This window comes from Coenobita brevimanus, chromosome 117 (genome assembly GCF_032717465.1).
Source record: "Coenobita brevimanus isolate Jiangsu-jjx chromosome 117, ASM3271746v2, whole genome shotgun sequence".
Lineage (NCBI taxonomy): Eukaryota > Metazoa > Arthropoda > Malacostraca > Decapoda > Coenobitidae > Coenobita > Coenobita brevimanus.
The window spans coordinates 318588-334186 of NC_137070.1; positions in this window are offsets into that span (position 1 = coordinate 318588).

Consider the following 15599-nt stretch of genomic DNA (forward strand, 5'->3'; position numbering starts at 1 on the left):
GTCGTAATTCAGTGTATTTGTGTATCATTGATAGTACCCACTTGATTATCCACGATTTACCTTTCAAAGTGTGTGCTCAGGAGGCGACCATACAGACACCAAGCCACCATAACACCGCTTTCTTTGGGGGTGGAAAGTACAACATGCTTTTTACTTCCTACTGATAGGTTGGCACACAAGGGGATACAGAGCCCCTGCTGTCTTGGGTAGGGTCAGACAGAGGTGGCTACATAGCACCTTTTGTATTCAGTAGGGTCAGGCATATAGGGATGGATACATAGCCCTGTTGTCTTTGTTAGTACTGGTAATAAAATACAAATTTACCTCAGAAAGCTTTCCATAATTCTTGATATGACGATTTTATTAAGCTTTAGAAGAGACCTAGCCCAATCTAGCCTATCCTAATTTAATCTAATATACATTCTTCGTTTTACCCTATCCTTCCTTCCTTCCTTCCTCCTTATCCTCATCTTCCTTCTCCTCATCCTCATCATCCATCTCCTTCTCATCCTCCTCCTCCCCATTCTCCTCCTCATCCTTATCCTCCCATCCCTCCTCCTCGCCCATCTTCATCCTCCTATCCCTCCTCCTCGCCCATCCTCCTTCTCCTCTGTGCACTTGTTTGAGGTCAACAGAGGTCAGAACTCGGGTCATAACCTCTTCTTAATGTAGGGGTCATGTGGTCAAAGGAGAAAGGTGCTGCATGACCAAAGGTATTAAGAGAGAGATAATAACACAGATAGTGGGGGGAGATGGAAAGGTAGATGAGTGTACGAAAATTGCGTGTGTGTGTGTGTGTGTGTGTGTGTGTGTGTGTGAGAGAGAGAGAGAGAGAGAGAGAGAGAGAGAATAATTTACAGCTCAGTCCAGTACGGCTCATGCAAGCGTCTATGTGCCCAGTGCAATAAAATCGTCTTTGCTAATGCAGATTCCAGCGCACCAGTCCTGTATGAGACAACCCATGTGTTTAGTATGGACGGTGGGTGTTAGCGCCGAAGTGGTGACGTGTGAAGGTTAATGGTATGTAGAAGGAATGTTGGGCCTCAGGACAAGGGCTGTTAAACCTATGCCAGGAGTCAGAATCAGAAAAAAAAGAAGTCAACTCAGAGCCACTTGTGAGGTCTGCTCTTTATTCCAGAATTTATGTGCAGCTTATGACCTCCATTCTCTCTCTCTCTCTCTCTCTCTCTCTTTCTCGTGTGTGTGTGTGTGTGTGTGTGTGTGTGTGTGTGTGTGTGTGTGTGTGCGTCTGTCTGTCTGTGTTTACGTGTTGTGTGTGTGTGTGTGTGTGTGTGTGTGTGTGTGTGTGTGTGTGTGTTCAACCAGACTGATGATGCTATAAACACCATACCGGGCTCACAAGCAAGTTGTTTTTCCAAAAGCAGTTCAGTGGGTCTACAAACATGCTGCCTAGGCCACTGATTTCTAGTTCCAAGCTGGATAGTTCATGTAGTAGTAGTAGTAGTAGTAGTAGCAGTAGTAGTAGTAGTAGTAGCAGCAGCAGCAGCAAGAGCAGTAAGTGGTGGTGGTGGTGGTGGTAGTAATAGTAGTAGTGATAGTAATAGTAGGGGCAGTTGTGATGGTGGTGGTGGTGGTGGTAGTAGTAGTAGTAGCAGTAGTAGCCCCAGGTTCATCAAACGTGAACTCAGTGGACTGCAGGCTTAAGGTGATATTCTGCAGTTCACCATCGTCCTTGCGGGAGATAGGAAGTGGCTGAAGGACGTTTGTATAAATAGGCAGTTGAGTGGTCTGGATATATAAGTGCCACCATGTGAAGGCGCCCCTCTCCAGCACAGGGCCAAAGAGCAGTTGTTTGGTAGGGAAAGCATGGTGGTGGTGTAAAATAAATCGCAAAGGAGAAAGTGTTACGAAATCCAACCCCTTAGAAAGCGACCCCTAATTTAACCAGATAGGTCCCTTATCACTGCCATTACCATAATCTATTTTTCGTCCCATAGAAACGTAAGCTGATGAGGTGGGCAGATAACAGGACGATGTTGGTGATGCGTTAATGGATGGTGTATGAGAGGAATGTCCCTGATGGAGTGATAATAGATAAGTGAGGCAGTTAGTTTTTTCAATAGGCATTTACTGTTGTTTATATTTGCCAGTAACATACGATTTTATTTAGACTAGAGAGTACCCCCCTCCACAGAGTCAGTGCCTGCCTGCCAACTAAGAGCATTATTATTAGTTTTTATTCATGCTGACGGTCATGCTATAAACACTAGATTAGAAGAGGGGAAAACACATCAGTTTATCCCGTCTCTTCGATTATTTTACAACGTTCCTTCAGTGGTGTTCTGATTGCGTGGACGGGCATGTAGACAGATTGTTTGGGCCGGGTATTGGGCCTTTTCTTGTTCAAAAAAATCCCCCTAAATTGAGTAAAATGTGGTGATAGGAAGAACACACACACACACACACACACACACACACACACACACACACACACACACACACACACACACACACACACACATCGTGGGAAAAAGGGCGACAATTAGACTGGGTCCTCATCCTTACCATTATGTTCTATTTCCCAGCCCATAGGAATACAAGCTGATGAGGTGGGCAGATAACAGGAAGATGCTGTTGATTCGATAACTGCTGAGGTGTGGGAGAGGGGGCCAAGATAGACTGATAAGAGGTAGATAAGAGGGGCATCATTAAGCGTGTTTATGTGATAGGACGGCTTGGCTCCTATCGAGTATATTAGTTTCTCTTATCTAGCATAGTCCAGTGACAGACGTTGGAGTAGGAGGGACAAAAGTGGTCGGGAGTGAGAAAGGTGGTGGTAGAGGTGGAAGGGAAAAAAATAGGGTTATAATACAAGGAAGACTGAGTGGAATAATTTGCACTGAAATTTGTAAACACTAATCTATCTATAGCTTATTCTGTCTGTCTATATATTGATCTTTCTATCTATACCTACCTATGTATGTATTTTGTGTGTGTGTGTGTGTGTGTGTGTGTGTGTGTGTGTGTGTGTGTGTGTGTGTGTGTGTGTGTGTGTGTGTCATAAATAAAACACATACACAATTATCACAAACAAATGACACAATCCCATTTCCATACACATGTTCATTAGGTGTACACCACCTCCTTTTATTCAGTCTTAGTAATACATAGGCAAGCACATGTGAGGGCTTGTGAATGCGTGTGTAAGTATTCGTCACTGTCAATGGATTAGTAATGTTTCAGCCTACACGGGGCTTGGCTTGTAATAAATCTGTGTGTGTGTGTCTGTTTAATATTGACACCTTATACTATTTTCTCTACCTTAGGATGTAATTTTCGAACAGGAGAGGTTAGCTAGAGCCTTCATAAACGTCTTTACTTATACATTTCCCTACTAAACTGAATATAATCGCCCGGTGGAATTAACATCAAGAAAGAAATGCGTCCTAGCTTTGAAGTGGTTAATTTGGACGAGAGAGCTCATTCACTGTGATAAATGGACGGGACCAGCCAACTGCTAGATTCTCATGCTAATAATCATCCGATTTCACTGCCGGACTTTCCTGAACTTATGCTGGCTATTCATACACTTTCCCCCCTTCACCCACACTCTGTCCAGCCAAACTAGAGTGATATTCTTGTGTTTAAGCTGCGTTTTAGATTGGTTTGGGTATTTCAACACAGAGACGACAATTTTAGACCAAGTTAGAGTAAAAAAAGGGTGTGATTTCTAAGCCTAAGGTCTGGACTGGGCCAACGCTGATAGAGGAATGTTGATGTGACTTTCATTTTGGCGACGGTGTGAAAGGGACTGATAAACAAGATGACCTGCGATAATGAGATGCATAGGTGAAGCCCTGAGACAGGTTGAAGGTAATGCTATCCAAAACATGAGTAGAGATAAGCAAGGGTTGGCAGCTGCTGTGCGTGTGTGTGTGTGTGTGTGTGTGTGTGTGTGTGTGTGTGTGTGTGTGTGTGTGAGAGAGAGAGAGAGAGAGAGAGAGAGAGAGAGAGAGAGAGAATTAATGGATAAATCTTGCATCAGTGAGCTAAGGAGAGTTGTGTGTAAATGAGGCCTACCTCCTACACAATGCATGCATCACATAAACCAGTGCACTACCTTAGCACCAGTATATGTATCCGGATCAACTCTAGCTGCATCAATTCTGTGTATCCGACTCTGAGCATAGACTATCCAGCCCATTCCCTAGGCCTAGCAGTAATCTAAGAGGTAACAGATGGCTTCACACAACTTTGCATGCTACCACTTTGACACTAACATCTGCCGTCCATTTTGATGTCTGTCTCTCTGTGTGTCTGTGTCCTGCCCTGTCCCTGCCTTACCCTCTGCTTCTACCTCCGTCGCTGTTATTATATATTTCTGTATCTCTAAGTAGATTTGTCTTGTCTCTGTCTCATTCTGTCTCTGTCTGTGCTCCAACCACTGCCTCTGTATCCCTCTCGAAGTCTCTGTTCATATGTGTTTGAGTAAGGCCATTCATCCCCAGTAGCACACAAGATTCCAGAGTCTTTACCTTTATATATATGTGTGTCTGTTAGTGTATGTGCACTGTGTCTGTCGCCGCTTGTCTGTGAGTCAAAGTACATTTCAGCACAGTATACACCAGATATTGCAATCTTTATTTGTCTGTGTCTTGTCTCTCCGTTTTTCTGTGTATTTGCTCATTAGTCAAGCCAGTCCTGTACTACAAAAAATATTCCAGTCTGTCTGTTTCAACGTCTGTTTGTGTCTGTCTCTGTGTTTCTTCTTATGTTTCTGTCTTTGTCTCTGTCTCTGCCTCTTGTACATCTGTCTGTGTCTGTCTCTGTGTCTCTGTCTTTGTCAGTGTCAGTGTTTATGTGTCTGTGTGAGTAAAGGCAGTTTGGGTTAAGTAGTACATAAGATATTCTAAGTGAGCAGAATGTTAACTAGAACTGCTGGAGACCATGACCTTAATGAGTACTGCCATGACCTAGCTTTTCCTAGACACACACACACACACACACACACAAAATTCAACCCAACTCAGTCCTACCCTATCAACCCGACAAAATCTTCCACAGGTATACCCATTAATGTTTAATAATATTCAGCTTAATCCTGCATCATCCTTGAACATGCTTGGGGTTTCATTTACTCAGGACTTATCTTGGAAAGATCATATTACATCTCTTGTAAAATCTGCTTCCAAGAGATTGGGTGTGCTAAGCCGACTCCGTTCTTTCTTTACTCCTGCACAATTGTTGACTCTATACAGGGGTTTTATCCGCCCCTGTGTGGAGTACAACTCTCATGTGTGGGGAGGCTCCCCACATACAGCTCTTCTCAATAGGGTGGAGTCAAAGGCTTTTCGTCTCATTAACTCTCCTCCTCTTACTGACTCCCTTCAACCTCTGTCTCTTCGCCGCACTGTTGCATCTTTATCTCCTTTCTATCGCTACTTTAATGGTCACTGCTCCTCTGAACTGTCTGCTTGCATTCCTCCACCTCTACAACGGGCGCGTAGCACCCGTCTGGCAGCAAACTCTCATCCCTTTTCTGTCCAACTCTCTAATGCAAGAGTTAACCGTTACTCCCAGTCTTTCATTTATGCAACAGGTCAGCTCTGGAACTGTCTCCCTCTATCTGTATTTCCTGCTGCCTATGATCTCCAGTCTTTCAAACGCAGTGTGTCCAGGCATCTCAAAATGATCGGATCTTGAATTTGGCTCCCTATTGTATTTTGTTTTTCTCTTGGAGGGAACTGTTACTGCGGGCTCATGGCCTTTGGTTCCTTCTTCCTCGCATAAAAAAAAAAAAAACACCGTACCGTATCCTACCTTATCCTACCCAGCCTAACCAAGTCTAACCCATCCCTACCCTACCCTACCCAACCCAACCCAACCCTACACCACACAGAATACACACAACATTCTCCCTCTTTCAAAACATCACAAAGATTCCAGCAACAGTTCTAATTATACCCATAAGAGAATGCAACACAGCCCAAGACAACCACCTTTACCCTCCAAAATTCTCCCCTGCCTAAATCCACCAGGTAAGGCAGGTAGACATCACCTTGATCAGCAATTAGCACGAAGGTGAGATTATGGGGTTTGTGTAACGCTGGGATTTGGACTGACTATGTGTGTCTGTGTACGTTGGTTTGTGTGTATGTGACTGCATATTTTCTTCATGTGCATGTTTGTGTATGTCTTTGTGTCTGTTTTTGTGTCTGTCCGTCTATCTGTCTGTCTGTCGGGGTGTACATGTGTGTGCGCTTTTTCTGCCTATGTGTACCTGTATTTTTTCTATTCGAATCTGTCCATAAGCTCAGTCAGTCAGTCTGTCTGTCTGTCTGTCTAACTATATCTTTCGCTTTCTGCCAGCCACATCCCATTTTCTGTCTCTTTCTGTCTGTGTCTACATTATTCTCAGTTTAGTATAGCCACAGGAACCTGGCTGTTAACATTCTCTCGTAAACAGCTTGGCAAAACGGAAAAATGGCATCTTGTAGCGGCAAGATAGGAATATAAATAGCTTGCTGAGGCTAAAGAGGTTAAACGGTCAAACAATTTGGCTCTTAGTATTTAGCATTCAGTTTTGGCGGGGGTGATGGCCAGGCTGAACATAATAGGCAGGTGGCTGTTAGACCATCCTTGGCATTTCTCCCTGCTGCTTGTCTGTTTTGAGGGTGACGTAGTGAAAGGTACTGCTGGTGAAGAGGAGCCTTCACGTGGTGCCACTGTGTACTCTGGGTGGTGCGAAGCAACTAAGGCGTCCACCCAGGAGTCTTATGTCCTCATGCTGCCCTCCCAGCTCGGTTGGTGGATAGGTTTAGCTAGACTGGAAGGTCACTAACTTGTAACTAAGGATATTTACACCAACTTCATAACTAAAACTCCCTATCTCCTTACAGCTCGGTTGATGGCCAGGTGTAGTCAGACTGGAGGTTCACTAATTTGTAAACAAGGAGACTCATACCAGCTGCTCAGCTAAAACTTTTCCATATTCATTAAACCACATCTCAGTATTCAAGTTGTGAGAGGTCTAGTTGTGTCAGACGTAAGCAAATCGGCATGTCGAAAACTTTGTTCAACTGAGAGAAAATCTAGTACTCAAAAGAATAAACATCTTTGTCATATAACTCTTTTTCTGAGGTGATAGACATGAGAAATATATTTAATCAAACATCAGGCAGTTTTGCTTGGCTGACTAAAATAATCCTCATTTTTATTATTACTGGGGTGCAAGTGCAGTTTTTTTCGTGAGAGAGAGAGAAAGAGAGAGAGAGAGAGAGCATGAAGAAACTAGGAGACTCGAATATCTCCATCTGGACAAACATCAGTCGTCAGGCAGGTGCCCTAAGTGAACTAAACACAAACATGGAGAGCAAGATGATAGACGATAAACGTGGTGTGTGTGTGTGTGTGTGTGTGTGTGTGTGTGTGTGTGTGAGAGAGAGAGAGAGAGAGAGAGAGAGAGAGTGTGTGTGTGTGTGTGTGTGTTTGTGTGTGTGAAGACATGAATACAAATTAACTACACGAGAAATGAAAATAGAGACAGTAAGTACTCTTGCGCATAATATCTTCAGAGTGACTTTGAATATTCAGTGAATGAAAGTACTGGCTGTTTCTACTTTCACACACACACACACACACACACACACACACAAGGAGAAAGGTGCAGAATGCCTGTGCCTGTTGCCCTCCGAGGTTATCACTGTGATCTACTGGTACGATGAAACTCGCAGCCATTGTCCACAGCCACACTTGACAGCAGATGAAAGCAGCATATAGATTCCGGTGCTATACTCTGTTCACTTTAACTTGGCAAAGATTTTCTGCCTTGCAACCAATTTTCCGCGACCAAATAGCAGAGTAGAGAATATCACGGCCCTGCATTCCCTCCCTAAATCATTTATCTGATTAGTGTCACGAATTTATTGTTAATCTCGTGGGTCAAATCAGCAGTCAAGGTGGAGTAGGAGGTAGTTTTTAGGTCAAGTAGAAGTGGATGGAGTATATCTTTTTCCCCTGATTGTACGTGTGTGTGTGTGTGTGTGTGTGTGTGTGTGTGTGTGTGTGTGTGTGTGTGTGAACAAACCATCTAACTAGAGTTGTCTCGATCGTGTAGGAGTTAATGAATGAATGAATTGAAAAGTGAATGCGAACAGCCTCTTGCAACGTTGTAATTGAAGATGTCTATAAATAACGACTATAAATAAAGGGAATAAATCAGACGAGCAGACAGACGGGTTGAGAGAGAGAGAGAGAGAGAGAGAGAGAGAGAGAGAGAGAGTTGGAGGTGAACATGGATAGGGATGGATGGAGGGATGGATAGGTAGGTAGATAGGTAGAGAAATGTGTAGATAGATAGATAGAGTTATAACGAGTACTAAGAGTGTTGTAAGCAGGTGTACGTGTAGTTTAGAATGTAGGCAAGATGAACAGCGTCCGTGAAAGGAATATAAGAGAGGCCCGACGCATAAGATTTACGTATGAAAGGTGGGTGAGCTTGTTAGGGTGTGGAATGGGTGTCTCTCTCTCTCTCTCTCTCTCTCTGCTCTGCTCTGCTCTGCTCTGCTCTGCTCTGCTCTTCATCAGGTCATTCTCTATCCCTCCTTCCTTCACCCTCACTCTGTGTGTGTCTGCATGTGTATGGAAATGTAAACTTTGCAGGCCTCACCTCCTGAATGTCACAACCTTATCTGTACCTATCTATCTTTCTATTTATCTATCTATCTGCCTGTCTCCTTCTCCCTCTTCTATGTCTGCATGTGTATGGAAATGTAAACCTAACAGACCTTACCGCCTTAATGTCACTACCTTTTCCGGAACATGCTTTCCATACCTCCTCCACCACTACGCCAAACTAGCTCCCTCAGTCCATTCACATTCTTTTCATTTTATTCTGGCTGCATTCAATCAGTTTAGCTTAGGGGAGACATTTCTGACTGGAAGGGTTAGATGCGGCCTTCCTTAACCCCCTCACTGCTTTAGGGCTTCGTAAATATCAGTAAAATAGCTTAAGACTGACGAAGAGAGTGTATGTGAGTGAGGTGGAGGGGGGAAGAGGGAGGGGGAGGCCGAGGATGAGATGGAGGGATGGGGTGGAGAGGTATATGAGAGAGGGGGGTGTGAGTTGGGAGCAGGGCAGTGAAATGGCGGGAGACAGGGCGACTTGGAGGCGATTTGTTTGTGGCCACCCCAAACGGGATTGAGGCGTCTGGCAATAGATAGATAGATAGATAGATAGCTTAACTTCAAGAATAAATTGAAATATAACCTGGGATTGGAGGGGTTAATAATGCCATTCCCAATGTCCGAAGCTATATTGAAGAGATTGCAGTGATAAATATTTACTGGACTACAATCACAAAATGGCAGCTGCATGAAAAGCAAGCTGTTCCTTCCATACAGGGGTTGTCAGTCTTGCCGCCTTCACTAATTAAACAAGGAATGTTATATTGCCAGGTACTGTCTCACCAAAATGTTTCTAAACGCAATAAGCACCATGCATTTTCAATTACCTGACCGGGGCATGACAGCTGTCTTCGTGCCAGTGTCTGTATTGATTATAGTGCACCATTCACCAGCGCAAAGGCTTCACAGTGCGTTATTCCAATATCAGCCTTAGCAATAACTCCTCGACAGGCTACGTTCTTTTCATTATCACATTCATTGTTTACAGGTGTTTGGGTACTTTGGCGCGAGTTTCAGATTAACCCTGAGGCCAGATTGTCAATATCGTCTTAAAATATTTCAGTTCAGCAGTCCCTATTGTTTTTATTCTAGCAAACACTGACGTACACTCAATTGACTGTAGACTGACTGATTTCACTTTTAATTCTCCTGCGTGTAACATTTTCCAATTAAGCTGATGTATAGCCATTTTTATTCTGCAGATGACTGACGTGCTCCCAGTAGATTGCAGACTGATTGGTTCCATTTTTCGTTCTCAACCATTATTATTTTTTTTTTTTTAACCTGTTACCTGATTGCTGTCAACATGCCTGTCTGCCAACACACTTAGTCGATTCCATATACTCTTGATTGCCTGCCTGTCAGCTTGTGTGCCCCCCCGTGTAGTCTTCCACCTGTGCACTCATCTACACAGGCACACTTTTACATATGCATTCATTGAGGTGGGAGGGGGGAGGGCACCACTGCTTACCAGATGGAAGCGTCGGTGTAGTGTTAATAATTGTTCTTTATTCTTCATTTATTTTGTATTAATCTCGTCGTCTTTGTACTTATTGTTTTTATATTGCTGAAAAGTAACAGGAACTACTGTATCACGTATTAACCTTTGTATCTCTGCGTTATTACATTCATTTCCTCCTCTTCACTCACTCTTCACTCACTCTTGGTGTGGCCGGATGCGCATAGGGTTCATTAAACAGAAAACCATTGTGCCCAGTGAGCACAGCTTTGAAGTCCAATATTAGTTTGAGTCTTAGGATGTACCTTGATGTATCTCCTGTATTATTATTATTATTATTATTATTATTATTATCACTCATCTTAAATGTCAGGACCATCTTGCCTAGCCCCGGGCTCCTATGCTCCTCATGGGACAACATAGGATTGGACGATGGATGGATGGATGGATTATTATTATTATTATTATTATTATTATTATTGTTATTGGCGCTCACCATCCACTCACTTGATGTAGTGCTGCTCTCGGGTGTCTGCCCTTTCCTCTCCTCTCTCCATTCCTTCCTTCCTCTTCTGTCATTCTTTACTTCATTCTTTCCTCGTCCTTCTGCCTACGGGTGACTTTACACTCCCTCTTTTGTCTTTCTTTCATTCTTTCGTCTTCCTTCTGCCTATGGGTGACTCTACACTGAGTGCCAAGCCTAATGGTTTCCTGTACACCAGGAAACCATTTACTACGCTGGGTGGCAGCGTAGTAAATGAGAGGCAGACCGAAAAAGACCTGAGACGAGGTCATAGAGTGTGACCTCAGGGATAAGGGACTGAATAGGGAGGCTGCCAGAGATCAAGCAGCGTGGAGAGCCATCATGTGACCAAGGCTGACGCATGCAAGCTTATTGGAGCTTTTATAAATGATACGATACGATCACAGTACAAAGCAACCGATTAAGCAGGAAATAACTTAGCGTAGAATCCGAATGCAGTATAGATATCGCAGGGAAATAAGCCAGGAAAGATGTGATAAACTGTAGATTAGCTGGAAAGAATGGAAAACACAATGCACTGAGTGTCCACATATAGAGCCACATGGAAATTTATATTAGACCACCGCCATTAAGAAATAAAAGGACCTTTTAACATGAGGCAACGTAAGAACAAGAGAGAGAGAAAAAAAACGAAAGGATAATGAACAGTATAAAGATTCGTCAAAGTTACATAAGGGTCCCCTTTATTTTGTGGGAATTTTCTTTATTGCAAGCCCCGCCCCCAATGCGGCGTCAACCAGTCTGCCTCAACCCATTTAAAACCCCCATGCCCAGTCAGCGACCTTCAGTGTCGCTCTTGGAAGGGTGGGATGTACTTCTGCTTCGGTTAGGCCATGGCGCCAGGCCGTCTACCTGTTCATCCGCTTCTCGCTGCCACACCAGCGAATCAGACAGCGATCACGGCCTTAGTTACCAAATGTTATAGGTGGGGTGTAGATGCGCGCCGCCCAGCTTCGTGGTTCCTGGCTGTCTGGTTACGCACACCAGTCTCGCGTCGTGGCAAGTGAGGAACATTTCCTTGTGTTTCGCTGAGGTGGGGGATGGAGAGAGGATTACTGAGGGGAGCATGTGGAGTTAAAAGGAAAGACAGACTGACAAATGAGGAAGTGAAGGAGCGTTGTGGTGCGGATATGGATGTGACAAAGCGTTAGGAGAAATACGCAGTTGGGGTGTGAGCTAGAGGGGAGGGCATTGAAGTGGGAGGGGGGAGGACACTACTGCTTACGAGGTGGAAGCGTCGGTGTAGTGTTAAAAGGTGATGTAAGGTAGTGATGGTGGTGGTGGTGATGATGACAGATGATGATGCCAGCGATGTGTTAAGGGATGATGATGTGTGGTGATGATGACGATGACGATGATGATGGTGATGACGATGATGATGTCTGAGCTTCGACCCAACGAAGTACTTTGCACTGTATTGTTGCTACCGTCAGATCAGTTCATTCAGCTTAGGACAGTTCTCATATGCTAGATACTGAAGGCTCTATTTAATCCCACCAGCTCGAAAATCTCTCTCTCTCTCTCTCTCTCTCATACTTAGAGACGATTTTATTCATTTTATTAGAGTGAGAGAGAGAGAGAGAAGTCCCAAGCTACACAAGCATTAAGAACAACGATAGGGTGGGAGCCAACGCATTAACCAGCGAGAGAAAGAGAGCAAAGAAAAAAAAAGAGCAAGAAAGGTAGGCGGCAGTGTGGGGTGTGAGCTTACTCTCTTAAGGAGAAAAGTTAACAGCCAGAAACGATGTGCACGGAACAAGGGTGAAAAGTAGGAAAAGAGAGGGAGAAAAAGGCAGCCAAGAAGAGAGAGAGAGAGAGGAGGTAATTAGGTTGTCTCTAATTATATTCTTGTTACAACCAAACGATTTTATTGAGGTTTAAGGGAGACGTTCGTTCATTCATTCATTGCCAGACGCCATGTATCCCAGACAGGGTGGCCAAGGGCTTAGAGTTAGTTGTTTTACAGGGAGGGGCACTAATCCTCCACCAACCCCACTTGACGTAGGGATGCCAACAGCATCTGGTGTTCCCAGGCGGTCACCCATCCAAGTACTAACCAGACCCAACGTTGCTTAAGGGAGACGTCTGGTAATAAATTGCTTCATGAAACGATTGCAAGAATATTGGAATGAAATAGCGAGGGAAGAGAAAGCGAAAGGATTATTTATGAAGTCGGTAAAGCAATCAATGTTTCAGTAAAAGACATATAGGTAATCATGCATAAAAACAAAAGACAGGGAAGTACGAGAAATGAAAGCTTCGTGTAAAAATAGCCATGAATATTCTCTTCATAACTACAGAGACGAAATGTAAGAAGTCCAGCAATAGTGTGCAAAGAAGGCCCATCAGTCTTAAGGTGTGATGAAGAAAAATTAAAGGAAGGATGACAAGGAGGAGTAGGAAGAAAATGGAACGCAGGGAGGTGTTAATGCTGAAAAAATGAGGAGTCTGGAAGTCAGAAGAAGGGTGGATTTAACAAGGGTGAACTGAGATAGGAACTGATTTGTACATGGATTTCGAAATTAGCTCTCTCTCTCTCTCTCTCTCTCTCTCTCTCTCTCTCTCTCCATAACTGTCACGGCCGAGGCTACAATAACAGAAACTTACCTCATCACTCAGGTTTATGACAACAACAGGAACATCAGTAACAACAACAGTAGCCTAAATTTCAGTCAGTATCGTACAAACACCACAACTACCAACAACAAGAACAAGAACAACGACAACTACAACATCAAGAACAAGGACAAACATAACAGCATCGACAACAACCGGAAAGAGTAATCATATAAACCATTATGCAAACTCATCAATTATTATAACTTTTTTTCAACATTGCAGACATTTCAGTAATCATATAAAATCCACCATGCACAATCAATCACATCTTTCACAACCATAACTATTGCGACTATCACAATCACAGCTACAGGACAACAATCTCATCTACTCTCATCTACCATACAATCAATCACATCTTTCACAACCATAACTATTGCGACTATCACAATCACAGCTACAGGACAACAATCTCATCTACTCTCATCTACCATACTGTTTCTGACACTATTACCATGGAAATTCCGTCTACCACAATAGCAACCATTCACTACCACAACCTCAGTTACTAAGCTTATCACAGTCACATCTACTAAACCTTTCCAGTTCCAGCTACCACAACAGTCTCACGTACCACAGTAGCAACCCCCCACCACCACAGCCACATCATCAGCTTTCCGAACGGACGACAAATCAGACAAGCAACAGCAAAAGTCACAAGAACCACTTCAACAGCCACACCTACCACACCAACCACACCCATCACCACCACAACCACCACGAAAATAACCACAACAACCACACCTACCACCACCACGATAACCACTACCACCACATGCACCGTACCTACCAATACCACCACAACAAAGATAACTACCATCATCTCCACAAACAAAACTACCACCACAGCTACCACAAGCATCACAAACACCACGGTAACTGCAACAACCAAGACCACCACAACCACCAGAACTATCTCCAACACAACCACCGCAACCACTATCACCACCTCTACAACTACCACCACGAAAACCACTACCACCACCAGCACCACAACCGCCATAACTATCACCACAACACTGGCCGCACCACAACTTGTCGCAGTCCCATGCCACATAAAGGAACACATTTACATAAATTCTTAAGTCCAGAGAAATTCCCAAGCGGTGCATCCTCTCCCTCCCCCCTCCATCTTTCCAATTTCCCTCCCTCCCCCTCCCTCTCAGTCTCTCTACCTACCATCCCTCCTTCCCTCCGTCCCACCCTCCAGTTTCTCCTCCTCCTTCCTTTCGTCTCCTAATTATGTGCGCATTCCTCCCTCCACCTCACCCTCCTTCCTCCATCTCTCCAGTTTCCCACCCGTCTTCTATTCCTTTCACTGTCCCTCTCTTTCTACCTTCCTGTCTGTCTGTAATCCCTTCCTCCTTCCCTCCCTTTCTCCCTCCCTTCCTCCCATTCTTCCTCCCATCCTCTCTTCCTTTTCCCCTTAGCTTCTCCAAATACCTTCTCCCATCAGTACCTCCTGTATGTCGGCCTACCATCCCACCCTCCATCCTTGCTCTCCTGTCTATCCTCATATCTTCAATTTCCCTCCCCCTGCTTACGTTTCTCACTCCATCCCTGCATATCTCCCTCTCTCCCACTCACCATCCCTCTCTCTTTACCTCCTCGCCTACCTTCAACCCCCTATCCCTTGTCCCCCTCTTCCTCCCTCTCACTCAGCCCACTCTATCTGTTTCTTTCCCTCCTCCCCTCCCCTCCTAGCAAGCTATCTTTCCTGCTTCTCTCCCTATCCCCCTCCCTGTCGGTTGTCTTTCTTCCCTCCCTCCTTTTCTTCCTCACTTATCTCTCTCTCCCTCTGTTTACCTTCTCTTGTTCCTAGACAATCTTTTTCCTCCCTCTCTCCCTTCATAAAGTCATTCCTTTCTTACCTACTTCCTTTCTTCCTTTCACCTATCTCCAGCGCTGCCTGCCCCCATTTCGTTATCCTTCCTTCTTTCCTTCCTTTTTTCCGTCCGACTTCCGTCCTTTCATCCTTCCAGCCTTCCTTCCTTCTTTCCTTCCTTCCTTACTTCATTCATTCATTCCTAGTTTTCTTCCTTCCTTCAGTCCCTCCTTCCTTTCTTTCTTTCGTCTCTTCTTCCTGGGAGTTTGTATGTCTCTTCCCTCCTCCTTAACTCAATTTGCTGTCAAAATTTCCTCCTACCGTGCAGTTTCTCTCTCTCGCTCTCTTTCTATTTCCCCTCCTCCATCAATACTTCTCTCTCTCTCTCTCTCTCTCTCTCTCTCTCTCTCTCTCTCTCTCTCTCTCTCTCTCCTCTTCCGTCTGTTCGTTCATTCGTCTGTCAAACTTTTCATCTCTTCCACATCTGTCTTCCTCACTGTCCCAGT